This window comes from Nicotiana tabacum, chromosome 18, assembly GCF_000715075.1.
Source record: "Nicotiana tabacum cultivar K326 chromosome 18, ASM71507v2, whole genome shotgun sequence".
NCBI classification, from domain to species: domain Eukaryota; kingdom Viridiplantae; phylum Streptophyta; class Magnoliopsida; order Solanales; family Solanaceae; genus Nicotiana; species Nicotiana tabacum.
Window position 1 is genome coordinate 75,549,190 of NC_134097.1, and position 27,548 is coordinate 75,576,737.

General features: G+C 38.3%; 1 long non-coding RNA gene and 1 other non-coding gene across 6 annotated transcripts; one reads left to right on the forward strand and one right to left on the reverse strand.

Moving 5' to 3' along the window:
• The first annotated feature begins 11,787 nt into the window (after positions 1-11,787).
• LOC107828350 (uncharacterized) lies at positions 11,788-15,214 on the forward strand. Of its 5 annotated transcripts, XR_012702149.1 has the most exons (4): positions 11,788-12,166; positions 14,066-14,178; positions 14,409-14,511; positions 14,672-15,214. It is a non-coding gene; the product is annotated as an uncharacterized LOC107828350 (long non-coding RNA). The 5 variants fall into 5 exon arrangements; XR_001657714.2 differs by having other exon boundaries at positions 14,066-14,511; XR_012702147.1 differs by lacking the exon at positions 14,066-14,178 and having other exon boundaries at positions 11,790-12,166.
• A 965-nt stretch (positions 15,215-16,179) lies between these two features.
• TRNAP-UGG (transfer RNA proline (anticodon UGG)) lies at positions 16,180-16,251 on the reverse strand. The gene has a single exon. It is a non-coding gene; the product is annotated as a tRNA-Pro (tRNA).
• Positions 16,252-27,548: the final 11,297 nt, after the last annotated feature.

Sequence of the window (27,548 nt, forward strand, 5' to 3'; positions counted from 1 at the left end):
CGCACACATTCCACCTGCCCATTAGCGAGGCCACCATCACACTGCAAGACGTGGAGGTTTTATATGGGATGCCCGTTGATGGACACCCCGTTGCTCTGTCGCATGGCATGAGAGAGATGACAGGTGTGCAGTACCTAGACATGCTGCAGTGGCTCACTGCTTTCCGGCCACAGGATGAGAATGTACTGGCTGGGACCAGTTGTTTTTCGTTGACGACTATTCGAGAGTATTTGGAGGCATTGCATCCTGACATCGAAGGCAATACACCAGATTATCATGTTCATCGGTATACGAGGTTGCTGCTACTCCTTATATTTGGAGGGGTCTTGTTCCCGAACACTTCGGGGAACCTAGTCAGCTTGAGATTTCTTCATTATCTTGAGCAGCTAGATGATTTACCCCAGTACAGTTGGGGTGCTGCTGTTCTCGCTTACTTATACAGGTAGATGTGTCGGGCGAGCATGAGCACCCAACATGACATTGCTGGATTTTTGCCGCTACTACAGGTGACAACATATTCAAATACTCTATTCATTTTAACATACCTATTAAAAATATATCTTAAATTTTACGTGAACTTTTTATGTTAGGTTTGGGCGCGAGAGCAGTTCCTGCAGTTACAGCCACCTCTACCACCATTAGATCCGAATGTACCACCTCTGTTGCTCCCTCTAGCTATGAGGTGGGTTCTCCGGTGGGGACATACGCGTGAGTACGAGGCTCGGCATAATCTCTCTTTGTGCAGGGATATCTTGGATTTGCTGGAGGGAGCACAAGTAAATGTATATCTATGTTTACTTGTCATAGCTTCACATATGTTGCGTATACTCACGTTTTATGTTGTTACTTAATAGTTCATCTGGACATCATACAACGACGCATTGATAGCTGGCTTGCCCAATTATTGCTTGGTCGGCCGATTATGTGGGGCTCTTCCGTCCCGTTGATCTGCCTTGATATTGTGGAGCATCACACCATCTAGCGGGTACTTCGCCAGTTTGGCCATCCGAAGCTCGTACCGACACCACCCACCTGGAAGACCACACATTATCAACGGGATGATCGTTCCAGGGTGGACAATGCATATTTGGCATGGCTAGAGAAACAGATCAATACTTGGGACCAGCGATTTGACCTGATTCCCCCCTTCACCGAGTCGGCCAGATACTGAGCATGATTATATGGGCTGGTACTGCGGCGTTACCTGAATTTTCGTCGGGAATCCCATTCATCGAGCTGGCGGTCAGTACGCATACGTCGGGAGGCACGAGGCACTGGTATGTTATTTGGTATTCTTACTTATAACTGTGACCTAGCGTTCCATAATTTATATTTTACATGTTGTGCAGGCTATTGGCCTGTATTTATTCCTTCAGTTAGGACTGCAGATGCAGCAGCATGCCGGCGAGGGATCGGCCATTTTGTACGAGTATGGCTGGCAGGTTATAGAGCTGGCTACCCAGACACTATAACGAGCCTGAGAGGACGAACGCTTAGTGCACGTCCCTGCTTATGTGGCGCTAGGGCACTACATCGAGGTAGGCCTATCCCACGAGGTAGGGTAGCACGAGCAAGGGTGCCCCTTGAGGCAAGGCTGTGCCACGGAGTCGTGGCTGCCGGCAAGTAGGTGGTCCCCAGCAAGGGGGCATTGAGGCACCTATTGAGGATGTTGGAGCTGATCTGCCGGGTGACCTCCATTAGCCAGACGAGCATCACAGCAGCCTGCCGTCATTTAGCCTTCAGCTACCGCTCACTCCAGCGACTTTGCAGGTGACGCCGTCAGATCCATTGTTGATCACGAGCACGAGTATTACCGGAGAGGATTGGGAGCAGTACTTTTCAGGCCCATCGACCGCTGCTGAGGATCGACCGACCCGAGATGTGGATGGTGGCGCCGGCTGAGTTATGGATCATCATCGATGGGTGCTTGGGATCTTTCACAGGCACATGTACATTTGTATTATTATTAAATTTAAATTTATTTTTATCTCATTGATTCGCCATAAATAACTTTATAATTTTCTTATTAAGGCTTCATCCCCGCCCGTTACGGAAGCCATTTTGTGTGATGCTGACCAGGATGCAACGAATGCTTATATTTAGGAGCCCGATGAGACCATGGTGAGACAATTTAATTTTTTTTTGACTTAACACATACATTACTAATATATATTTTCATATACTGAGCTGACTTATTCTTCTGTAGGTTGTTGATGGACCGACGACCCCTTCTACCGATCCTGCCAGCACTACTAACAATCATGCTACAACACATCCTGCGATAAAGAGGATACGTGATGAGAATGATCATGATAGCGTATCCAGGCGAGATGGGATGCGCCTCAGGCCAGCAGCTGCATTGAAGCACACAGGCTGTGGGACACATTGATTTTTTTTTTGTATTTTATGTAAATAATAACAATAATTTTTTATGTTTACATTATATGCACAATATGTTTTTATTTCCCCGTTTCTTCTTTATTTTAATACTACAACACAAATACAAACATAGCAACTTAACATAATTTAAATTCAATACAACTAATAAAAACACATGACACGGGAAACATAAAGATAAAGTACTACACTCAACACATACATGTCATTGTTAGGTCACGACCGCCTATAATTCTCTGCTCCAACCACTTAAATTTCTCTTCCAGCTTATTTTTTTCTTCTTCCTGCCTCTTTTAGTTTCTCCTTCAACTCCACAATTTCTCGTTAATACATAATCTCATCATCCCACTATTTTTTGGTCAAATCATGATAATACTGCAAAGACTCTTTGTAGTATTCCTGCTTATAGAGTTCATCAAATCATACCTCAAAATTGCAAAAATTTCCGTTGTTGCCTCCAAATCTGTTCACACACATTCAGTATCTGCGCTCAACTTGACCATCATCCCAACAGTCCACCAACATATAGCGTTTGCCACATTGGCACATTGGCACATAAATGGGTTCAGACATTTGTTAAAGCGGAAAAAATCCTGCTTTTATGGAAAGTTATGCTATTTGTTATGGTTAAGCGCAGAAAATAACTAGAATGCATCTGTTATTTATAGGCAAGGCAATGCACATAACGTAGTATTTAACCGTGCTATGCTCTCACATACCGTATTATTTAACCGCACTATGCTTTGCGTGTTAAAGATTCTTTCAGATACAAAACAACTTTTTCGCAGGCGGGCATCTTTTCAGATCGACAAGATAACACACAAAACGTAGTATTTAACCATGCTATATATGCTCACACATAACGTAGTATTTAACCGCGCTATGCTTCGTGTGTTAAAGATTCTTTCGGATACTAAATAGCTTTTTCGCATGCGGATAACTTTTCAGATCGACAAGACAATACACATAACATAGTATTTAACCGCGCTATATATATTCACATATTTATCAAACATCTTCCTCCTCTGATAATGTAGTTTTCTAATAATTTTAGAGTGAAATTCGAAAGTGAACGTAAAAATTTTCCGTTTTTTAATCCAATACTATTTTTGATTACATGAACGGAAGGGAGAAATTCATTAATTTACTCAACTGAAAAATGTTAAATATCAATAAGATTTAACAACAATGGAAACATAATTTTATTTGATACATCTTGCAACATAAACAAGTACATACACTCTTTGATAAAACCACATTACGAAAACAAAACACTACGTGTATCCTTGATAGTTGGGCACATTAGATGAACTTCCACCAGGAGCTGGATTACCACCGCCACCCAAACCAGCTGAAGGACATTTACGATGATCGTGTCCTGTTTGCGAGTATATGCCACATTTACGAGCATAAACAGTATCACCAACATCCATTTGATTCCGTATACGCATTCCTTTTTGCACTTGTAGCTTACGCAAATAGTCCTTGTTACACATCATTTTAAATGGTTCCGGTGGCCAATAATGATCAACACCCACTGGCTGCAACTGGCCACTATATGTATTTAAGTATGCAACAACATTGTATCGCCTATCAACATAGTTGGTTGTCCCTAAACCTGTATGTTAAAAGCACTTCATGGCATGTGATCACGACATGTGGTAGATGGACCATTTCCCACAAGAACACAACCTGCTGGCTTTATTTATGGTGTGTATATTATTCTCCCGATGTTGATGGATAGTGGTGCGAACTTCAAAAATATTTGGCTTGTTGCAATATTGTAAAAATGAATGCCAATGTGCTCGCCTCCTGTATTTCTCAAATCTTTTTATTGGTATTGACATAAATTCAACACCGCTCTCCATCAATTCCGATGCACCTCTATGCCTTTCAACAAACCTCTCCACCATCTATTTGAATGACATCCGCACCATGCCATTGACAGGCAATCCACGTGCAGACTTTAATAACCCGTTGAAAGATTCCGACACATTTGTAGTCAGGGTTCCCCATTGTCTACTACCATCCGCATGCAATGTCCACTTGTAAATCTCATGTCGCATCAACCAATGATATGCTCTAACTGCCGGATCGATTCCATGCACCCCCTGAATTTGCACTCCTGGTGATATTTCTTCTGGAAATTGGCCTTCACGTGCCTCACACAGTAACAGTGGTATGCATAGGGTTCTTGCCATTCAGGCAAATGCTCTACAGAACTTAATATACCACCATGCCGATCAGATATTAGACAAATGCCTGAACATTGTTTGACAACGTGCTACTTCAAGTGGTTCAAAAATAGCGTCCACGTCTTTTGGCTTTCATTGGCAAAGATGGCAAAAGCTAGTGGAAATATTTGTCCATTGGCATCTACTGTAATAGCAATCAACAGATTAATATCATACTTTCCATAGACATGAGTACCGTCTATGGAAATTACCGGACGGCAATGCACAAAACCATCAATTGCTGGTTTAAATGCTTAGAACACGTATCTGAATATATATTCCCGTATTCCTGCACTCCGCTCAAACTTCCATTCAACAATAGTCTCGGGGTTAAAGTGTTGCAATGCGGCCATGTACCTGGGTAGCGATGCAAATGAGTTATCCCAGTCACCATAAACAATTTCAAATGCACGTTTGCGCCTGAGATATGCCTTTCTTTTGGTAATAGCACACCCATATTCCTGGTGGATGGATATAATACACTCTTTGATCTTGTACCTAATGGACGCTTCAATGTATGGAGTCAGTTGAAGAGAAATCAAGTCAACATCCAGGTTGAAGTGATTCCCATTGAATGTATCCATTTCACAATTGTGGGTACCAATATATTTACCCACTCTCCACAACCCTATTTTATTCTTGCTCACATGTATCATCCAATGAAAACCCATAAACCATCTACGACAAACAACCTTGTATATATCCGGACTTGACTCTCATACCATCATCTACCGGCACTCTTTTACGCTGTACATTTTCGTCGCCCTGCTTAGGCGCGCTTTATCAGGAAAAAGTATGCCCTTTGCCAGCACCGTTAGTCTAGACTCATCCCACATTGCTGTCCGAATTTCATCAAAATCCCTTGTGAGGGCATCCACATCCGGCATACTTGGAAAATGATCAAGGTAGAGAATATGGCTTGAATGAAATGGCACGTGGGACTCGTACACTCTTGTTCTAATGGGAGGTGGAACATTCTCCCCCGTCAAATCAGGTTCGACATTCTCTTCCTCCTCACCATCACCCTCGTCAGGGAAGGGTGTGTCATCTCCAGACTCATCAACATTGTTGTCATAATCACTATTATCTTCCTCACTCTGCGTGTCTGCCAAATCCCGAGTAAATACGTCGTCGAAGGGCAATTGAGTGAGGATAGGACCATCAAGTTACTCGTTTTCACTACACAAACAACAAAATAATAAGCTACTCAAATTGATAAATACTTTACATATAGCTATATGACTTCACTTACAAGTCATAATGTGTTGACATTCCATGATGGACATTATCCTGTTGGTGATGACTCTCGGATGGACCACCGTAATCCAGCACACCAAAACTACGCATATTCCAACTGGGCGTGGGTTCATAACTTGTAAAATTCATATCTGGACGGTACCCCATGTGGAATATATGAGTGTTAACATAAATTCAATACAACAAAAATAAACATCATAACACAAAGGAAAATTGAAGTTTACTAGTCGTTTTGTGAATTATGTAAAGTAGGAGAGAAATTATTTCCTCGCTCCTCATTCGCCCGTGGAGATAAGTTTAGATCCGGCCAAACTCTTTCAGCCGGAACTTGTTCGGCTAAAATTGCTCCAGAATAACCACCCGATGATTGAGGGTTATCCCTGCTTTGCCAACCTCATTAGTGCGAACGTTTTCAACCTTCACGTACATTTCCAACATTTTTATCAAAATAAGTTCCCAGTATTCATCTGGAGTCCCCCAAAAAATCTCTTGGAGTTTCATCATCCTCGATGTTAAACTCAGCGTAACAAGCAACCCCTTGTGGAGTCACAGAATTCAGATATCTTTCGGTTATTTTAAGATTCACCGAATGTTTGCTCAACCTTATTTTATTACAGAACAACGATACCAGTCTATCATACTCTATTATAAGTGGCAACTTAACATGACTCTATGGAGATAAACTATAACTCACTGAGTTATTCGCCACCACAACCTCCCCCCTCCCCCCAATATAATGAAACCCTTACTTTTCGCTCTTTAGACATTATGAAAAAAAGCTTGAGAATTTAACAAGAAGAAAAATTTATCAGGAGTTGAGATTATTTTTAAATGAATTTTTGCAAAATCCTTAACGCTTTTAAATAAGGCAATGCCCAATCTGGGGGGGGGGGGTCGAATTTTTTTTTTGGTAAAACTCCCTTTTAAAATGCGTTTTACATATTTGAATTATTATTTTGTTAGTTAAACGCAGCATTGGTGCGCCCACAAAATAGGTAAAGCGTGGTTTGGAACTGCAACAACAACAACAACAACATCCCAGTATAATCCCACAAGTGGGGTCTAGGGAGGGTAATATGTACGCAGACCTTACCCCTACCCCGAGGGGCAGAGAGACTGTTTCCAGGAGACCCTCGGCTCAAGAGAGCAACAAGAGACAATATATTAGTACTATCAATAGGCTCATAATAAAACATATAATACATAACATAAAATAAAAATAACAACAATATAAGAAATATAGGAAATACGAAAATGATGGAGAAAAAGATGTAAGGTATACTAATATCCAACAGATATAGCGCTGCATCAGTAGCTGATCAGTAGCATCCTAAGACTAACTCCTAAATGGTTAGTCTCACTCTAGTGCACTGCATTAATATTCACAAACTACCCTCTAACCTACGACTTTAATGCTCGACCTCCACAATTCCCTGTCAAGGGTCATATCCTCGGAAATCCTAAGTCGTGCCATGTCCTGCCTGATCACCTCCCCCCAATACTTCTTAGGCCTCCCTCTACCTCTCCTCGTGCCCACCACCACCAGTCGCTCACACCTCCTCACTGGTGCATCAGTGCTCCTCCTCTGAATGTGCCCGAACCATCTGAGTCTTGCTTCCCGCATCTTGTCCTCCATGGGGGCCACGCCCACCTTCTCTCGAATATGACGTTAAGGTAAAGCGCGGTTTCTAACTGCATTTTATATACTTTGGTTACCAATTTTTTTCCACCTATTTTGATGTTTTGAGTCCACAAGAACCACAATTAGGGTTCCGGAGTCGTAAATTGAGAGTAGCAGACTAGGCAATAAAGGAGTCCGGAACCTAAATATTATTTTTTTGGACTCAAATACCTTAATAGGTGTTTTAATAAAAATACATTTCTATATATAGCGTGCAAAAACAAGACGTTATACATTAACTGTAACGTCTGTCGTTAAGGTATAGCGTCTTTTATTCATACGCTATACATATAACGCCCAAAAAAATGCTATACCCTGAATATGGACCCACCAATAAGTGAACTGACAAACACAATAATTTAAATGTGCATAGTATATTTAAAGAACGCTATACGACAAAAAAATTTCATATCCCGTGCTAGCCATTTCCTATATAAAGTGGTTAGGATTTTAGGAAAATTCATTCACATAAAATTCTAACTCCCGTTCAATTTTTTCTTGTTGTTAAATTCTGAAGCATTTTTTCGTAATGTCTGAAGAGCGTAGAATAAGAGTTTCATTATATTGGGGGGGGGGGGGGTGAGGTTGTGATGGAGAATAACTCTGTGAGGTATAGTTTATCTCCACGGGGTCATGTTAAATTACCACTTACAATAGAGTACGATAAATTGATATCGTTGTTATGCAAAAAAATGGGTATGAGGAAACGTTTAGTGATACTTAAAGTAACCGGAAGATATCTGTATTCCATCACTTCGCAAGGGCTGCTTTTTACTCGGAGTTAAACATCTACGATGATGAAACTTTGAGGGATTTTCTGAGGACTCCGGATGAATACCGGAAATATCTTGTAATAAATATGTTGGATATGTACATCAAGGTCGAAGACGTTCCAAACAATGAGATTGCCGGACATGTTCCGGATAACCCCCAGTCATCGGGTGGCTATTCTGGAGGAGTTTTTGTCGGACAAGTTCCGGATGAAAGAGTTTTCCTTGATTTAAACTTATCCCCGCCTTCTTTACATAGTTCACAAGATGAGTGGTAAGCTTCAATTTTTCTTTGTGTTACGATGTACATTTTTGTTGTATTGAATTTGTATTAACGTTCATATATTTAACAGGGGGTACAGGCCGGATATGAACTTTACAAATTTTGAACCCAAGCATAGTTTTAGTGTGTTGGATCATGGTGGTCCATCCGGGAGCCATCACCTAAATGAAAATGTCCATTATGGAAGTTCATCACATTACGACTTGTAAGTGAAGTGATACGGCTATATGGAAAGTATTTATTACATTCAGCATCTTATTATTTTGTTGATTGTGCAGTGAAAACGAGCAAGTTGAACCAAATGTACTCACTCAATTGCCCGAAGACGACGTATTAAATCGGGATCTGGCAGATGCACAGAGTGAGGAAGAGAACAGTGATTACGACAACAATGCTGATGAATCTAGAGACGAGACACCCTTTCTTCGTGAGGATGGTGATGAGGAGGATGAGAAGGAAGGACCTGATTTGACGAGAGAGTATGCTCCACCCCCCCCCCAGACGAAGAGTGTACGAGTCCCAAGTGCCGTTTCATTCAAGGGAGATTCCTTACCTTGATAACTTGCCAAGTATACCGGATGTGAAAGCTCTCACAAGGGATTTTGATGAAATTCAGATAGCAATGTGGGATGAGTCTAGACCAACGGTGCTGGCAAAGGGCATGCTTTTTCTTGGTAAAGCGCGCCTAAGCAGGGCTTGTAAAATACACAACGTAAAAGAGTGTCGTGAGATGACGGTATGGGAGTCAAGTCTGGTTGTATACAAGGTTGTTTGTCGCAGGTGGTTTTGGCCGTGTCATTGGATGTTGCGTGTGAGCAAGGAGAAGACAGGTCTATGAACTAAATTCCTCCAGCTATGGTTTCGAGCGTACTTAATTCTGAGCTAAATTCCTTTTCTTGCTTTATGAACTAAAACTATATCCCACCACCTTTCTTCTTTTGATGCATAAACATTATTCGTCTGAAATTTGGTTTGTTACTTCCTCTTGTGTATATGATGCATAACTGATTAAATATGATTCAAGTTAATGACATTCATCGGTTTACTAATTTGAGTCTTTGGGTGTGTACTTTGTCAAAGTGCTCTTAACAAATTGATTGTTGTTTCTTAGTTTAAACTATTAACTGGTTCTCTTAACTTGCACCCAAAAGTGTAGTCTGGTGGTCAATGAAGTGGGTGAAAACTATGGGAGCAGAGACAAAACATCTTTATATAAGTTACATCGGATATACTCTGACTTTGCATTTGAATTTTAAAAAAATAAAATAAAAGCTAATAGTAAAACAAAGAATAAATGAAGGGATAACTGAACTCCACTAATTGATCCCTTTTTTATTCCATTATCATTGACTTCTGATCATATCTCTAATACTATCTACTCTGGTAATTTCACTGATCCACTCTAGAACTGCTAGCCGTATGTAATGCAATTGTATTACTTCTGTACCTGTTATACTTGTAGAAGTTTAATTCATTAAATAGGGCATTGAGTAGGTATTCTTTTAGATGCATGCTGTCTTACCTTGTATCTGCGCTGCTTCATAAGGGAAAGTCCTATGTAAAGTAAATTTTCTAGTTAAAAAAGAAAAAATGACTGAGGCTTTTCGATTTGTCAGATCTTAAGGCTAATGTTCTTTTAATAAAATGGGGCATTCCGAGAATCGAACTGGGGACCTCTCGCACCCGAAGCGAGAATCATACGACTAGACCAAATGCCCAGTTGTTGAAGAATGTCATTTTGATTCATCATCAATGTGTTGTTCCCTGTGTCAGCACTAACCTGATTATATATCATATCATTCCTTGCAAATATAAAATCCTTAGACTCCTCATTTCTGGCCTTGATCTGCATTTGCTTATTGGAAGATTTTTTGAGGAACTGTTTACTCTCATTAGGATATTATCATTTATCACTAGATAAACAGAGAAATACGAAACTCTTCTGCTTTTTGCAGCCTTTCCTCGATGTTCACTTTCTCTGATTCGTATAGAGCTATCAGCCTGGTGCATTTTATTAGAAATCATATCTTATCATAATGAGTCCTTCGGATATCTGAATTCCGACATGTCACAGAGGACTGTAATTGGTTGATGAAATAAGATTTCTGACATTAAATGGTTTAACGCGTCATATTGAGTTGAAGTCATTAAAGTGTTAAACACTAACTTTGGGAATGATTAAAAGGAAATCATTGGCTTTGCTTTTGGTTTTCTCTGATTCTAGATTATTTCAAATGCCTTCTTGATTAATCTAGTGCGTTCTTGTTTGTGTTTTATTCCGCAGCTCATTATAAGTAAGTTGGCTCAAAAAACAACATGAACCTTGTGATGTTCGTGCTTCATTGCTTAGGTAAAAATGAAAGGAATGATTCATCAAATGGGGTTATTAATCCGCGCAGGAAACTCAGTGAGCTCTTACGTCAAACAGTCAGCATACTAGAGCAATCCTTGAGTTTTGGTAACACTTTTCTGTCATTGATCAATAATTTCGGCTATCATTGTTGACCTCCATGTTCCTTAAAAATGAACCTTGTTTATGAGTCTTTGCTGAAGGACAGGTATATTTGCTGATTATCACTTACTCAATTTTGCCTACTTTCTCTATTTGGAAACAAAGGCAGAACTGGAATGACATACATTTGCTGTTTTATCACCTCTCTCTTTCTTTTATTTCTTTTTTCTTTCGCTCTCTTTCTTTAAAAGAAAAATGCAAAACTGTTTTCTCTCAAGGCTTTAACTTGTAATAATTGAGATGCATCTTGTGCTAATCAGTTCCTCCGTATCTTAGTGGTCACTTGAGAGTTCTATGTTGGAATTTGAACTTTCAAAAAAAAAAAAATGGCAGGTGAGCACAAATTAACTTTCTTGCCGGAATGATGTTTTGTTGTTAAGTTTTTTTATTCTTTTAGATTGTTGAGTTTATCTTTTGTTAAATTTTGTATCTTTTAGATCCAGGTGAATTTGCGTGGTGTTCTTTGAGATGAGGAAGAATCTCATCTTGCTTGTTGAGATATCATAAATGAAATTTGGCTGAAAGCCTTAGTTGAATTACAAAGAGTGCATTTTGAACAGGAAATTTTAAAAAGTTCTGAAAGTTGAGCATTGTATATATACAAAGAAGTGCTCTAGGTTGTATGTCTTGACAGTTTGAATCTATATCTATAATTGAGGGACTTACACCAGCTACGTGGCGCTCTCATTTAGCGGGAAATGAATTTTCTTGCCTTTAGGTTTTTTTATACTTTAAACCTTAAATTAACCATTGAACCGCTTCACAAACGAAACGGTTCCTTCCCGTAACCCTTCTTCTCTTTTAATAAAGCTTCTTTACTCTCTCTTTCGCATACCTATCTCTCTTCCAAAATTCTATCAATTACTTTGCAATTTTCATCTTCCTTTTTCCTACTGTATTTCTCTCATACCTTTAACTGTGTTAATTTCTATGAACTTAACTCTATCTACCTTCTTTAGGGGTTCTATTCCCCTAATCTAATTTTATAGGTGTGGACAATCAGGGATGCCAAAACGCAATCGAAAAATTGAGGTAACGTCCAAACCTTCTTCACTAAGTATTATGCTTTTTTCCACAATTCATATCTGGTGCTGTAAAAATTCTGGAAAACTATAATCTTTTCCCTTATTAATAACTAAGTATCTAAAGATTCTAAAACACTTGCAGAAATCCAAAAATTCTTCATTACTGCATTTTTTTTTTACAATTGATACTACTTGTGTCTCTAATGTTGAGTACAATCATATTGTATTACTGCTAAAAAAATACCCGAATAAAGTTCGACAACAATGTTTTTAAATGTGGATTATATATATAGATTCTTGCTACATTAGTATTGTTATATTTGTCATGCTCAACTTCTGTGTTCTGGTTGAAGAGTGACGTATGTATTTAATACTGCAATAAAAGCTTACTCTTCTTCTTTATCTTCCTACTAAACTCACGCCTTCGACAATAATATCTATAAATGTTTTGCCTTCCACGATTGCACTTGATAACAACTGAAAGAATTCTGTTATCTATAGACAAAATAAGGATAAAATAGACGTCAAGCCTTCAACAACAATATCTAAAGATGAGGTCACGCCTTAAACAACAATATCTATAAATATTGTTTACATATAGTTTAGTGTTATGGAGTTTAGACTATATTAGATTCTTATTATAACCTTGGATTTTGGTATTGCATAGAAGTTCAACTTCCTGGTACTTTTCTTCCTCTAAAACGAGTATTCGACAACAATATCTATAAAGGTTGTTTATATACAATTTAGTGATATGAAGTTTAAACTATATTAGATCTTCATTGTAGCCTCAGAAATTGATATTGGATATATAGTCGTTCAACTTCCTCCCCTGTTAGCATTTCTTTCTCTACACTTTGTTGTTCTGCTTGAAGCAGCATATGCATTAAATATAGCGGCTACATTGTAATGATCAGGAATATTTTTTCCTAGCAAAATTGTCATGCCTTATTATTTTTGTTTGATTAAATATAGATTGTTACTATATTAGCTTTGTTATATTTTTCCTGCTCTACTCTTTTCTGTTCTGCTTGAAAATGTTAACATACATAATGATCAGGAAAAAATACTTTCTTCCCAGCAATATTATAAAAATCATGAAATCTATTTTCCAACTTTCTCATATCTTGATTTTTTGCCGTATCTAAGTGCTTTTTCTCTTCTTTCAAAAGACACCCCTCTTTTTACTCTTTGAAAAGTCATGCCACTCTCTTCATCTTAATTGTAACCAATCGTTGTTTACTCTTCCTCATATTTTATCCTCGCTACAGCAAATCCCATCTTTCTTTCTCATTTTTTGTTTGCTGCATTATGATCTGTTTCTACCTCATATTTTTCTTATATTTAGCTCTTCTTCCTTCAAAAAGTACAGCTCTTTTTACTCATTCAAAAGTTATGCCTCTTACTCTTCTTCTTTCTCTTCCTACTAAACTCATGCCTTCGACAACAATATCTATAAATATTGTCTTCCCACGCTTGCAGTGGATAACAACTGCATGAATTCGGATATCTATAGACAAAATAAGGAAAAGACAGAGTGACGCCTTCAACAATAATATCTAAAAATAAAGTCACGCCTTAACCAACAATACCTATAAATGTTGTTTATATATAATTTAGTGTTATGGAGTTTAGACTATATTAGTTTCTTTTTTATAGCCTTAGATTTGGTATTGCAAAATAATTCAACTTCCTGTTACTTCTCTTCCTCCAAAACTGACACATTCGACAATAATATCTATAAATGTTGTTTATATAAAATTTAGTATTATGAAGTTTAGAGTATATTAGATTTTCATCGTAAAAGCATCATAAAGGAAGAAGGTTTGGAATAGTGACGTGATGTCCTAATTTTCCTCCCACTCGCCAGACCTAAAAATTTTATTCTTTTTTCTTGGATGAGAAGAAGAACACGAAATTCATTAGCGGAGAAATCTGACTACGATTATCCAGAAAGGTCCTATTATCTCAGGGGTAATGCAATATAGATGGAAACATTGATCATACAAGCTCATCAAAGTGAGTTAGCAAAAATCTTACTCTTTTTTCCTTCCAATTACAACTTTTGTTAGTCAATGTGGAAGATTTTGTTTCCAATGTTAACGTGATGATTTAAATGGGGTTCTGTAATACAAGCAGGAAACGTGATGTGTTTAATGTAAATCGATTCGTTAGTTCTAGATTTCTCTACTAAAGGATGCAGATTATTCTGTGTGCATATTAGTAGACATTGATATTTTTTTTATCAGACATCATGTCTTCATATACTAACGAGGGCCTGGATCAGTCATATGAAGATTAGCTTGAGGATTGTTCTAACGATTCTAGGATGCATTTGAGCCCTAAGGATGTGTACGTCTCTATTAGCTTTTTTTCCATTAGATTGTTCATCTTTTTTAGAAAGAATGTTTATCTTCTTTAGAATGAAGGATCATTCTAACCAACTATTTTGTCGAAAAACAGTAAATTGCCTGAGGCCTAACTAATATTTTGAGCTTCTTTATTACGCCAGGTAGCAAACATATATGCAGACTCCTCTGAAGATTGCCTACTTTGTTGTCTATCCATTTGCTTTTATTAAACCATGCAGTACTCATCGAGTTATGACTCTGAAAGATGTTAAAAAACTGATATGCACCCCGCAATCAAAGTCAAGGCAAAATAGTAGATCATTAAAATTTGCACATCCAAATCAGCATTCTCGGGCAAGCTTGGCATTCGATCGGAAGACCAAAGTACAGACTGAAGGAGGAAAGCATTAATGTTATGAAGACCAAAGGTTAATTCGTTTATTGTTGCCTATTCATTTTTGGAGGCTATGCTGCTCCATTTCTTTTGTGTTTGCGACAGGTTACCAGAAGAGACGCAGACAGAGCATAACAGAGATAGAAATGAAGTCTACTCCATTTGAATAGAGAGCTGATTGTTCCATTTAGATTTGGGGATGTAAAGCGTTGTCCCACTTTTTACTCTAAATGATCGTTTACTTCTTCTTGGACTTGTGATGTTGTGGTGATGAATCTTGCTGATATAATATTCATATATTTTACTTTCATTTTCTTTTTTCCTTTTCCAACTTTTTGCAGGCCTCCAAGTATATATAAATTCATATAAGCTTGTGATATTAATTAGTAGGAAAGTGCAGAAAGATTCTTCTATGTTCATATTCTATTTTCTTTTCTCTTTTTTGAGACATGGAATATCTTTTTCTACATTGTATTGTCTTTATAAATGTTCATAGAAGTTTATTTCATTTATTGTTCGTAGAACATTTTACTATGTAGAGCAACAGTACCTTCTGTAGAGGATTTAACCAAATCTCACAACGGTTCTCTTCTCTTGTATCGATGGAATTATATGCTTTGAGCTCATCTAAAGGTTCGTCATATAATAAAGCCGACAATGAATTATAAGAGAGAGAGAAAGAGAAATTAATATTTTCTTGAAAAGTTCTAAGGGAAGAGGGCTATAGAATGTGAAAGCAACAATTTAGTTTTAGAAGGGATGTATTACTACTTTCATACCTTTATGAGCATAAAGCTCTCATGTTTAAGAAATTGACGTAATAATTTTTCTGCTTTAAGGATTTTTGGGAATTAGTTTTGCTTCTTTTTTTTTTTAAAAAGTTTATTTTGTTAAGCGTTTTTCAATTTTGAATGATCTATTTAGAGTTATGAGGTGCGTGAATAAACTTTGAACTGTGATATTGTGAGTTTTGAAGCTCGAAAAATTATTTATATTTGTATATAATGCATGAAAATTATATCTCTTCTATCTTTAACTTTATTTTTTTAAAAATCTCTTCTATCTCAATTAAGTTTATAACAACATTTTATGGTATATTTACTATCTTCTTTTATAACCAACTTAACTAGTTATAAATACTTGATGAGCTTACTGCAGTTTCCAGAACATGAATTTAAAGTTGATTGTCTAGCAAAAAATTTATAAAGGACCCTACCTTCTCCTTGGAATAACTACTGTCAGAATTTCAGGTATAAGGAGTTACAAAAATATTAGGGGGCATTCCGAGAATCGAACTCGGGACCTCTCGCACCCAAAGCGAGAATCATACCACTAGACCAAATGCCCAGCTGTTGATGGTACCACATTGACACTCTTAATGTTAGCTGGAAGTTCCACGTTTTTGTATCTTCTATTATTGAGAGCTGAGGATAGAAATTACAGTAGTTACGAAAGACAAATATAAATCTGAGCTACACACTGCTAAGTATAAATCTGCTACTTATTTGGTTGTCTATATACATGATCGAATGATTTTCATGCTTTTTTGTTTGGGTTTAACCGAATATAGGGTGACTCCTCAGCAACTGGAACCATTTTACTCCTGATTAGAGTGAAAAATTGGAGAGCTCTTGCCCCGAATACACAACCATGTCACCACATAAATGCTCCCTCTTTTGTTCTGGTGTGAACCTTTCTGCCACTAATAAATGATATATCAGTTATCATTGTCGACTTCCTTGACCCCTATATGAACCTTGTAAGAGAACAATGATTTATCTCATCGAATGAAAAACATTTTTACTACTTAATTAGTCAAAATAATGGAAGGCAATACTCCAGCAAGCCTATATTTCTGCTTATGATAGTGGGGATGCTTGCGTTAAATTTGGTTTACTTTCATATCTAGGTCCTCCTGAAACTTCTACATGAATAATCGGATAATCTGGTTAGTGGTAAATATGAGAGCTTGAGCAGAATTTGCAAATTATCTTTGGCACCTCCTTCCAGTTGTCTAAACCTTAGTTGAAAGCATTAGCCCACTATTCGTGCTAGTGGAGGAGATACCTGTTTCCGTTGAAATAGTCGAAATATGCTAAAACTGACTCGGATACCACTATTAATCTTTTAAAAAAAAAAAAAAAAAGAAGAGGCCAAGGTCAGTTAACCAGCTTCATGGGATCCTGCCATTTGGTTTTCTTACTTTGAACAGGAAGAATCTTGGCCTGCAATATGTTGTAGTATTAATAAAGAAGGTATTTGACTGAGTGCTCATTTGATTAAAGATCAGAATGCCTAATTGCATGGGAATGCTAAAGAACTCTAAAAGTAAAGCATTAAGCAAAGGCGAAGCCACACTTAAGTTATTGACCACCCTTTGTCGGAAAATTACACTACGTATATAAGTAAAATATTCGGTTTTAGAGGTACGTAACACATATTGAACACCCTTTGTTGGAATTTTTTTTTTTATTTCAAGTTTGAACACCCTTCAGAAAATTCCTGGCTTCGCCACTGGCATTAAATATGGTATATTACAGTACTTGACAGAGCAAAGTTAAGTCTAAACTATGCTAGATGTTGTCTGCGTAAAATATTCAATGAAGGAAATAAATTAAATTGTCTGCACATGACTCTTTGAGCCCCCAAGATGTACTGTATTACTGTTTGAATGTCAATACCACAAATACAATACTGCAATTTTCAGAACATCAATCTCAGAATGGATTCTCTAGCAAAATAATAAACAAGAATCCTGGCAAAACAAATTATGTTCAGTTTATGTATTTTTTGACAACCTTTTATGCAAATATATTGAATTTCTAACCATATAATTTAAAGTACTTTTTATGTAGTATCTAAATACGTAAATTTTATTTTAAATTCTTTATTTTTATTTTTTTGATTTTAGCTCCAGATGAGTTTACCTAGTGTTCTTTGAGAGTTGGAGGAATCTCATCTTACATGGTAAGATATTAAAAATGACATTTGGCTGAAAAAGTTGGTTAACTTACAATGAGAACACATTCTCAACAGGAAATTACAAAAGCTCTGAAAGTTGAGCAATATGTATATTCAAAGAAGAATTAACTCTAGGTTGTCTGCGTTGATAGTTTGGATTAAAAATATATATTGCAGTTTGCATGTAAAAGTTGACTATTTTTTGGTTATTTCATGAGCCGAAGAAATTTTGTCTCAGTTTCACTGAGTTGTATATACATGACTTTAAGGTGTAATATCCTAATAGCATAAATGCCTGATGAGCTTTCTGCAGTTAACAAAAGATCAATCTCAAAATGGGGATAGCTTTTGATAACCTATTAAATAGAAATCCTACCTTATCCTTTGAATACTTACGCTGTCAGAATTTAAGGATAAGAAAGAGTTATTCAAAACAATAGGGGGCATTCCGAGAATCGAACTCGGCACCTCTCGCACCCAAAGCTAGAATCATACCACTAGACCAAATACCCAGCTTTTCATTGTACGTTATAGACAATTGTAATGTTTGTCGAAGTACGTGTTTTTGTATCTGGTAGAAACAACCATTTTCTTTTGAGGAATTATCACATGCTATTAGTGAGAGCTGAGGATAGAAATTACAGTAGTTACAAAGACATAAACATAAAAATCTGAGCTACACAATGCTAAAAAATTGAAAGAGAACCTATAAAAGTTAATTAAACTGCGCCAGTTCTAGTTGTTTAGATGTTGTGGTTCATCACCACTTCCTTTGACTTGGCAAAAGAGTGAATTGATAAGACTTTTTTCTTTCTAAATGAAGCTTGTATGATAATTCTAACAAGTGGTTTTTCCTTTTAAAATGACCTTCCTAGGATACCTCCTCTTTTATAAGGGCGAGTAGCAGGAAATAAATGTATTGTTAAATGTGTTTTCATTTTTAGTCAATATGGCACAAAATTAGTGGTACATTTCCCATCTTTTCTGAACTATTGTAAACCAGTCAGATATGAAGATGCACTTCAACAACAATAACAACATATCCAGTATTATCCTACGTAATAGGGTTTGGAGAGGGTAGTGTGTATACAGACCTTACCCCTATCTTGTGAGGATAGAAAGACTGTTTCCAATAAACCATCGACTCAGAAAAGCATAAGCACCACATAATGAAAATATCGACAAGAAGGGATAATACCAAAAAACCATATAAAAGCAGAATAAAAACAACAAGATAGCAAGGATCTCTATGTTTCTTTGCAATTCTTTTCTATCATTTTTCGGACAGAGAAACACGCTCCGTTACAGTTTAGAAATTCGGGATGATACTTGGTTTAAGTATCATACTTGGTTTAAGAGGTAGATTTCTGACGCGTGACATGCGCCTACCACACTCCCCCCTCCCCAAGTGTACCCTGCCTTTGTTGTTGAACTAAAGCGTTGAGGTATCTTTGTCATGATCCAACTCCCGTCGGAGCCGCGACAGCGCCTAACACTACTTATTAGCCAACAGTCACATGAAAACAACAAATTTGGTAAAATAAGTTTTAATAACTCAACATCGAAAATGTGATGATTCGATATTGTGCTTTGAAGCCATAAATGACTTATCTTATCCCTCCTCGATTTGCATGCGTAGTCCGGGAGTTTTTTCGGAAAGCTTTTATGCTAAAAAACTGAGAAAATATGAAAATTTTGCCTTAAAATCCATTTGAGTTGAATTCGGTCAACATTTTGAGAAAACGGACCCGGATCCGTATTTTGACGGTCTTGGTGGGTCCGTATCGTGATTTAGAACTTGGGCATATGCCCGAAATCGAATTCAGAGGTCCCTAGCTCGAGTTATCGCATTTTGTTGAAATTTGAAAGTGTAAAAGCTTAATGACTTTGAAAGTTTGACCAATGTTTGACTTTATTGATATTTGGTTCGTATTTTTGTTCCGTAATTCGGTATAGGTCCACTACTATATTTATGACTTGTCTGTCAAATTTGATGAGAAACGAAGTTGGTTTGAAGCGATTCGGACGTCCGGCTGTCAAAATAGAAGTTCATGAGTTTTCTTGAAAATTCCATTTTATTTGGTGTTCAATTCGTAGTTCTAAGTATTATTTTGACGTCGATCGCGTGAGCAAGTTCGTATGATATTTTTTGACTTGTGTGCATATTTGGTTTGGATCCCCGAGGGCTCGGGTGAGCTTCGGATAGGCTATGGAGTTTGGACTTAGGAAAAATATTGGTTTGTTTCAGCTCTAGTGCATACCTTAGACCTCGCAATTGCAAGGTCAGGCTTCACATTTGCGACCTCTGTTAGGTTCACATTTGCGAGCAACTCCTCGCATTTGCGAAGAATAGCTGGGGCACCTCAGGTTCGCATTTGCGAACAATACTTTGCTTTTGCAAAGTGGGGCTAGGGCAGGCTTGGTCATTGGTCGCAAATGCGGAATATCAATGTTCGCATTTGCGAACAAATCATCGCAAATGCGATGACAACATAAATTAGAGGACTTAGCAATTGCGACTATTTCTTCGCATTTGAGGGGTTTGCATTTGCGAACCCAGGTCGCAAATGCGACATCTACGACTAATCAAATAGATAAAAAATGGGATTTCATTCTTCAAATTTTCTAAACAAGAAAACCCTATAGGCGATTTTCCCAAGCACCCTTCTTCCCAAAATCATTGGTAAGTGATTCTAATCTATTTTCTTTCAATCTTTCATTACATTTCCTAAAATTTCAACCTAAAATCTAGTGTTTTCATGGTGGAAATTAGGGGTTTGGGTAGAATTAGGGATTTTTGTAAAATTGGGATTTAGACCTCAAATTGAGGTCAGATTCCAAAACAAATTGCATAACCGGACTCGAGGGTGAACGGTAATCGGATTGTAATCCGAATTTAGGGTTTGGACCAAGTGAGCCCGGGAGTTAACTTTTGTTGACTTTTTCAATAATGACCTAAATTGAATCCTTTGCAATCGTGGGTAGTTTCTAAGGTCTCATTTGAATCGTTTGGTTGATAACTTGCTAGATTCTATTGATTTACAAGGTTGTTTGAAAGGCAAAGATGTGGTTGGGCTTTGAATTGACACTTGGAGCGAGGTAAGTATCGTGGTTAACCTTAACTTGAGGGATTATAATTTGTTTGTCTATTTGCAACATGTTTAGATGTTAGGTATAATGTATATGTGAGGTGATGAGTAAAAATTATTATTGTCGAGTTAAAAAATGCGGGTGAGACTTGTTCCTTGTAATTTCTTTCTTACTTTGATCATGTTATCCATGCTTAGAATAATTAAATTCTAAGGGTTCAAGGTGCACCCTCAGTATGGAATCCAGGTCTTGTGGATCAATGAAGAATTGTGGATCCTCCCGACCATAAAAAAGGAGTTGATAGAGGAAGGAAATCTGCTCTTGAGTCGCAAAACACAATTCCGTATTGAGGAAGTCCCGCACCATGACCTCGTACTCCCTGGGTGAGAGTCCCTGGGTTTGTAGGCGTTATCGTACGAATTCCACCCATTCTGGATCCTTACCGGTTTATTCATATAGTGGGATAGTAGCTGCAGCTCAGATGGGAGAATACCAAATAGGGAATGAAGTAAAATAGCATCAAACAAGTTAGCATAGATCCTATATCCAAAAGTTACCAAGCAATAAAGACATATGAACCATTTCAGAATAGAAAGAGCCCGCTGTAACTTGGGCCTTGTTATATAGTAGAAAAATAGTTTCACTTCTAAATCCAAAGGGAGATAGAACCTAATAAGAATGAGGAAAAGGCATAACCAGAAGAAAAAAGTGAATTGATCCAGTTGAGGCATTCTTGATTGATTGAGACAAAACGATTCCCTCAATACAGCTTAACTCCGCCAAGCCTGTACGAGTAGTGAAGAAGTATAGAGCACTTTGGTTGGTTGTTGACCAACAGACAGCATGGGAGAAAAAAAGAGAGAACTCTTTCTTTTTTATTATGATTGGGCCCTGCGGTGGTAGAACCTCGTGAACCAGGCGTACTACTGAACTTGCTTTTCTTCTCTTATGATATTTCGAGTGCTGCTTTCATTTCAGATACATTCAAATCCATTATTCTTTGTAGCCTGAAGAAGAAATATAGATTTTTAGTAGAGGAAGGACGTAGCTGGCACAATGAGGGAAATGAAGGCACTAGCAGATGTAGTTTTTGGAATAGATCGCTTAGCTCTACTTCTCAGTCAATCCCCTTTGTTCATGGCTTTGAATTTATTGTAATGCTTATATTTTATGTAAAGATCTCGATGACCGCTTAATTCATCTTTCCTTTCCCGCTCCTGAATGAGAAGTGGTCTTTTTTATTCCTGCGGTCTTGGCCTGAGAAAAGTGATCTCTGAAACTGAAATTCGACTGAAAAGTTACCAATAGAATAGGCTTTAGAGTAGCTCTTTCCAAATAGGTCGAGTAGCCATTTATAGAAATTGAATTAATTAAAAGGAGAAAAATTGTTGGGATTCACACGCACAGCCTTATCCTATGAGTCCGCCTATGTCACGCGCCTGCCTTTGAGAGCCTTTCCGCTGGTTCCCTTCGTCGGCGTCATTGAACCTCGTTAGCATTTCGAAAAGAATTGGAGGCTCAAAACGAATGGTCAAAGGAATTGATGATTCGTGTTTTGTCTCCGATCTTCGCCTAGTCTTAGAACCTGCACTGTAGAGAGGGGAACAAGCACCTCTTTCTGCCGCTCTCCTCCCAGATGTAGGTATTCCTGGAAGTGAGAACACTGCTGCCCAACTTATAACCCGGTCACTCCCCGTCTTCATCCTAGACGCCACTGGTACTATTCATCTATACTATATATGGATGACCCCTTCTTTCTCCCCAATGGAATGATCTGGACCCTTGCGAAAGGACCTCAAAATCCGACGACCTTGACTGAAAAGCTCCCAATTAGGTCAGTAGCTGGCCGAGTCGCTGATAGACCAAATAAGCACAGTAGCTGTTTAGAGCCGAAGGAGTGAAAGCCACTTGACTGTAAGGAGAGGAGCTTTATTTGGGATTCTATAGCCTACGCACTTGCCTTTAGGGGATCGAAGTTGGATGAATCTCCAGTGGTTCCTTCCATCGGGGTCATCGAACCACGTTAGCAATCCAGAATAACTGGAAGCTCGAAACGAGCGGTCAAAGGAATTGATCCGTTTAGTTCTGTTCTTCTCCTAGTTTTATAGCACACCCATGTTGAGGGATCTTTCCGACGCTAAGCGCGCTGCATCTCCTGTCCAACCAAGTGAAGAATATCTTGTCCAAGCTTGCATCCTTCTTCTGCCATTGGGAATGGAACATCTCTCCACTTGTAAGTGGTAGAAATTAAGGACTCTGTTGCAGGTTTTGGTTGATTAAAGAATCCTCTCAGAAGCCCATGTTTATTGTCAAAAACGAGACCTTTACGGGTCTGATTCTGATGGCTTGGCTCCTTGTACCGCCGTGCCCTCCAAATGCGTTATATTGGGCTTTTGACCTGATTTGTCAACAACGGGTCTTGACGCCTTGGCTGCTGCTTAAACAGGACATCCTCTCAGAAGCCCGTGTATATTAGTCAAAGATGTGACTTTCACAGGTCCGATGGCTCTTTGACTGGTGTGCCTGAAAATGTGATTGATAAATGGGCTTTTGAAACTCGATTTGTCGCAACAATCTGTCTCCGCCTTTTCAAGTAGGGATCATCTCGGCGGTACAGGCAGTTATGATCCTACATTGCTGCTCGGTAGTGACCTAAGGTTCAATGATTTATCTTCTGTGCTAAGGCTAGCATCTCATCCCATCTTTCATCTTATTGCTTTGAGCTCTCTTCGGGAAAGTGTCAAAGTCTAACCTGCTGCTCCTTGATTTCACATAAAAAACGAAGTGCCTTATGCTCCTTTTGCTCTTCTCTTTCTGTGTCTATTGATTTCCCGCCCACTCACACTTTCTTTATCGAATCTTTCTAGGCAGATAGGACAACTCCTGCTTGCTCTTGGCCTTGGCTGCTTAGAGACATTCCTTTAGTTCGTCTTAGAGAATGGAATTCCTAATTCCATTTTCGTCTTTGTTATTGTAGGTTGGTCATCTGTTTCATTTTGAATTCCATCTCTTGCTTGCTTTCTGGTACCGGTTTCAGTTCCTTTGTTCAAATCAATATCTACTATGTCAGCTTCCCTTCCCGGTTGTCCTGTTCAATCCGTTGTTCTTCTGTTTGAGGCAAAGGCGAATCCCTTTTACTGTATACGGTCGAGCTGGCTTGGCTGGTACATCAAACATATCGGCATATTGCTTGTTCGGTGTGGTACACATATCTTTCAATGTAAATCAAGTAAGAGAATTCATTCCTATTGGCTGAGGAAAACGTGAAGAATTGCCATTTTATGAGCTTGTAAGGCCCGTTGCGTTGAAGTCCCCGAATAAAGAGGCTATACTAAGTCGGTGGGGCATTGGGCAGCCCCTATTGCCCAAGGGCAAGGCCACGCTAGGCCATTCTAGAACCTTCTATAGAATGCTAGCTTCTTGTAGCTTGTATGGCAGCCCCTTTGGCCGACCTAGGCAGCTTCCTAGGACTCTCTAGAGTCCTCTAAGATGCCACCACTCCTTTGTGCTTCCATGGAGCTTCCACCAACTCCTAGATCACTCCGGAACCTTCTAGAACCTTCCATAGCGCAAGATTGTGCTTCCATGGCCTGACGTGTTCTTGGCATTGTCTTGGCCACTCTTCCACATGCACCCTCGTGCTCCCACGATACTCCTAGGCCTTCCATCATGCCAAGATCCTTGTGAACATGTTCCATGCCCGCCCCCGCCGGCTATCTTTGATTGTCTTATAGTAAGGGAGAGTGTTAATGCACGAAGGGTGATGTCGTGCCGTATGTAAGTGTTAATGCATGAAGGGTGATATCGTGCCATATTGTGAGAGTTAATGCACGAAGGGTTATGCCGTGCCATATCTATTGATTTGTGATAAAAGTGAGTGTAAAAGCACGACGGGTGATATCGTGTCGTTATTATTGTTTCACTATGAGGTTGAGAGTAAAAGCACAAAGGGTGATGTCGTGCAATTTTATACATTATATTTACTCATTTTACTGGTTAAAGGCGTATTGACTGTTCTGGTTATCATTTTTGCTGTAATTATCATACTTTGTACCCCTTTCGCATGTCCCTCCCAATAGTACATGTTTAGCTTTTATTTGTTGTTATCTTGTACGTATACTATTATCTGCACAGGTTTATTACATGGATGTCTTGTCATAGTCTCGTCACTACTTCATCGAGGTTAGGCACGACACTTACGGAGTACATAGGGTCGGTTGTACTCATACTACACTCAGCATTTCTTGTGTAGACTTTGGTACTGGCCCCAGCTGTTTGTGAGGCGTAGCAGCTTGGATTTTCTCATTAGAGACTAGAGGTATATCTGCTGATGTCCGTAGACCTTAAAATCCGCTCCTACTTTCCCTATTTTACTATTTCTTTTCGTTCAGAACAATTATATTTATTTCAGACCCTGTTTGTAGAAATTCTAGAAGCTCGTGCGTTGTGACTCCAGATCCGGATTGTATTAGATATTATGGGATTTTATGTTATTCCGCACTCAAATTTAGCTTCTGTTGGGCTTAATTGATCCTGTTATTAAATTTGACTAAAATTGGCTTAAGGAATCCTCTAACGTTGGCTTGCCTAGCAAGAGAAAAGTTATGCGTCATCACGATATCGAAGGTGAGAATTCCAGTTCATGACAGAAAATATCATGAAATAGTTGAGAAAGTAACAACAATACTGCTACAAGCATCCCAAAAATCTGGTGTCATCGAGTACATGAGCATTAATGAGTATCAAAATACAAGGCCAAATTCTCAATACAACTGTCTGAATAGTAGAACAGTAATAATAGAATAATGAAAGAGGATTTCAAGGTTTGCGGACAGTATATCAGCTACCTTGTAGTCTCCAAAAGCTAGTAGCGACAGAACTCTAGAGATCACCTCATCTTGAAGTACTTGGATCTGCACACGAAGTGCAGAGTATAGTATGAGTACAACCGACCCCATGTGCTCAATAAGTAACAAAACTAACCTTGGGTTGAAAGTAATGACGAGCTTAGAACTAACAGCCAGAGACCAATATCAATAACCAGTAACAATACAAAACATAAAAGAAACAGTAGAAGCAGGTAACTCGATGATGTTATATTCACCTTGTTCACATTTCAAGAATTAAGGCATGCTTTCCAAGTATAACAATTTAAGCCCAACACGGATAAGACACTTCATTTACCAGCTAACATAAGGAATGTACATCTCTATGCCTACATGTCAGGTATACATGTCAAATCAATAATATTACAATGAAACCACTAAGAATAACCACACATCAACACTTAGCACTGCTCGGGTGCCTGGCATAATTGCCCATCATCAAGCAAGTATATAAAATATTATGCTTACGCCCACTGCTGGTATGTCAGACTCCGGAGGGGCGGATCCTGGCCAAACGCTAATCATAATCATATAGTCCCATAGTGATGCCTGGTGCACGCGTCGTCTAAATCAATAATACTTAGCTCGATATGCGCCTGGCGTATGTGTCACCTCAAAATCAACACCAAATCGACTCCATGGCCCAAGCTCAATCATTAATTGATCAAGTTTCAGTTAACCACATCTCACAATATTCAATTCAACAATGTTACACATATGAGGCATCAATCAACATGTGAGGAATCTAATAAGAACGTACTGAGACAGATATATCAAACTCGAATGTAGCATCATAACTGTGAACATGCTTACAAATAAGGCAAATATCTTTGAAACAACAAAAATAGCCCTATCGAGTCTCAAACAAATAGCACATAGCGTAGACATGATTTTTAACATAAACCAGAACTTAAATGAACATATAGGTTAAGAAACACGGATATAAAAGGCATTATAATCAATCAATCCCATAATAGTCTAAAAGCCACCTCAAATCATGAACATACTGGTCTACACACACATGCCCGTCACCTGGCGCGTACATCATCTAGATACCTTTCATTAAATGTAGTTCCCAGGGTTAATTTCCCTCAAATACATGTTTAGAAATATTACCTCAAAATGCGAAAATCAATACTCAAAAAATTCCTTGCCACGCGAATCGGCCTCCGAGCGACTCGAATCTAGCCAAAGAAACTTAGTACCATCAATAATAGCCATACAAAATAATTTCAAATAATAAAGTTAAAGTCTTGAATAAAATTTGCAAAGTCAACCTCGGTCCAGTACTCTGGAACCCACAAAATTCAAAATTTTCGAACACCCATTCAATTACAAGTCCAACCATACTAATTTAATCTAATTTCATCCACAAATTGACCCTCAAATCACCAAATCTCACTCTCCAATAACATGGCCTAAAATCCCAAAATTTTACTTCAAATTCACATAAACTAGATGTAATAATAAATGGATAATCAACATCTATCATTGAAAGTGATCAAACTCTACTTAGCTCTTCAATTGTAGCAAAAGTCTACCAAAAATCGCCCTTAGCCGAGCTCCACAAATCCAAAATGAGAAAAATGACCAAACCCTCGTTTTATGTTTTACCCAGCGATTCTACATGTGCGGCTCACTTAATCGCATCTGCGGTTCCTCTTCTGCGGAATGGTGGTCGTATCTGCGACTTCCTCCATAAGTCGA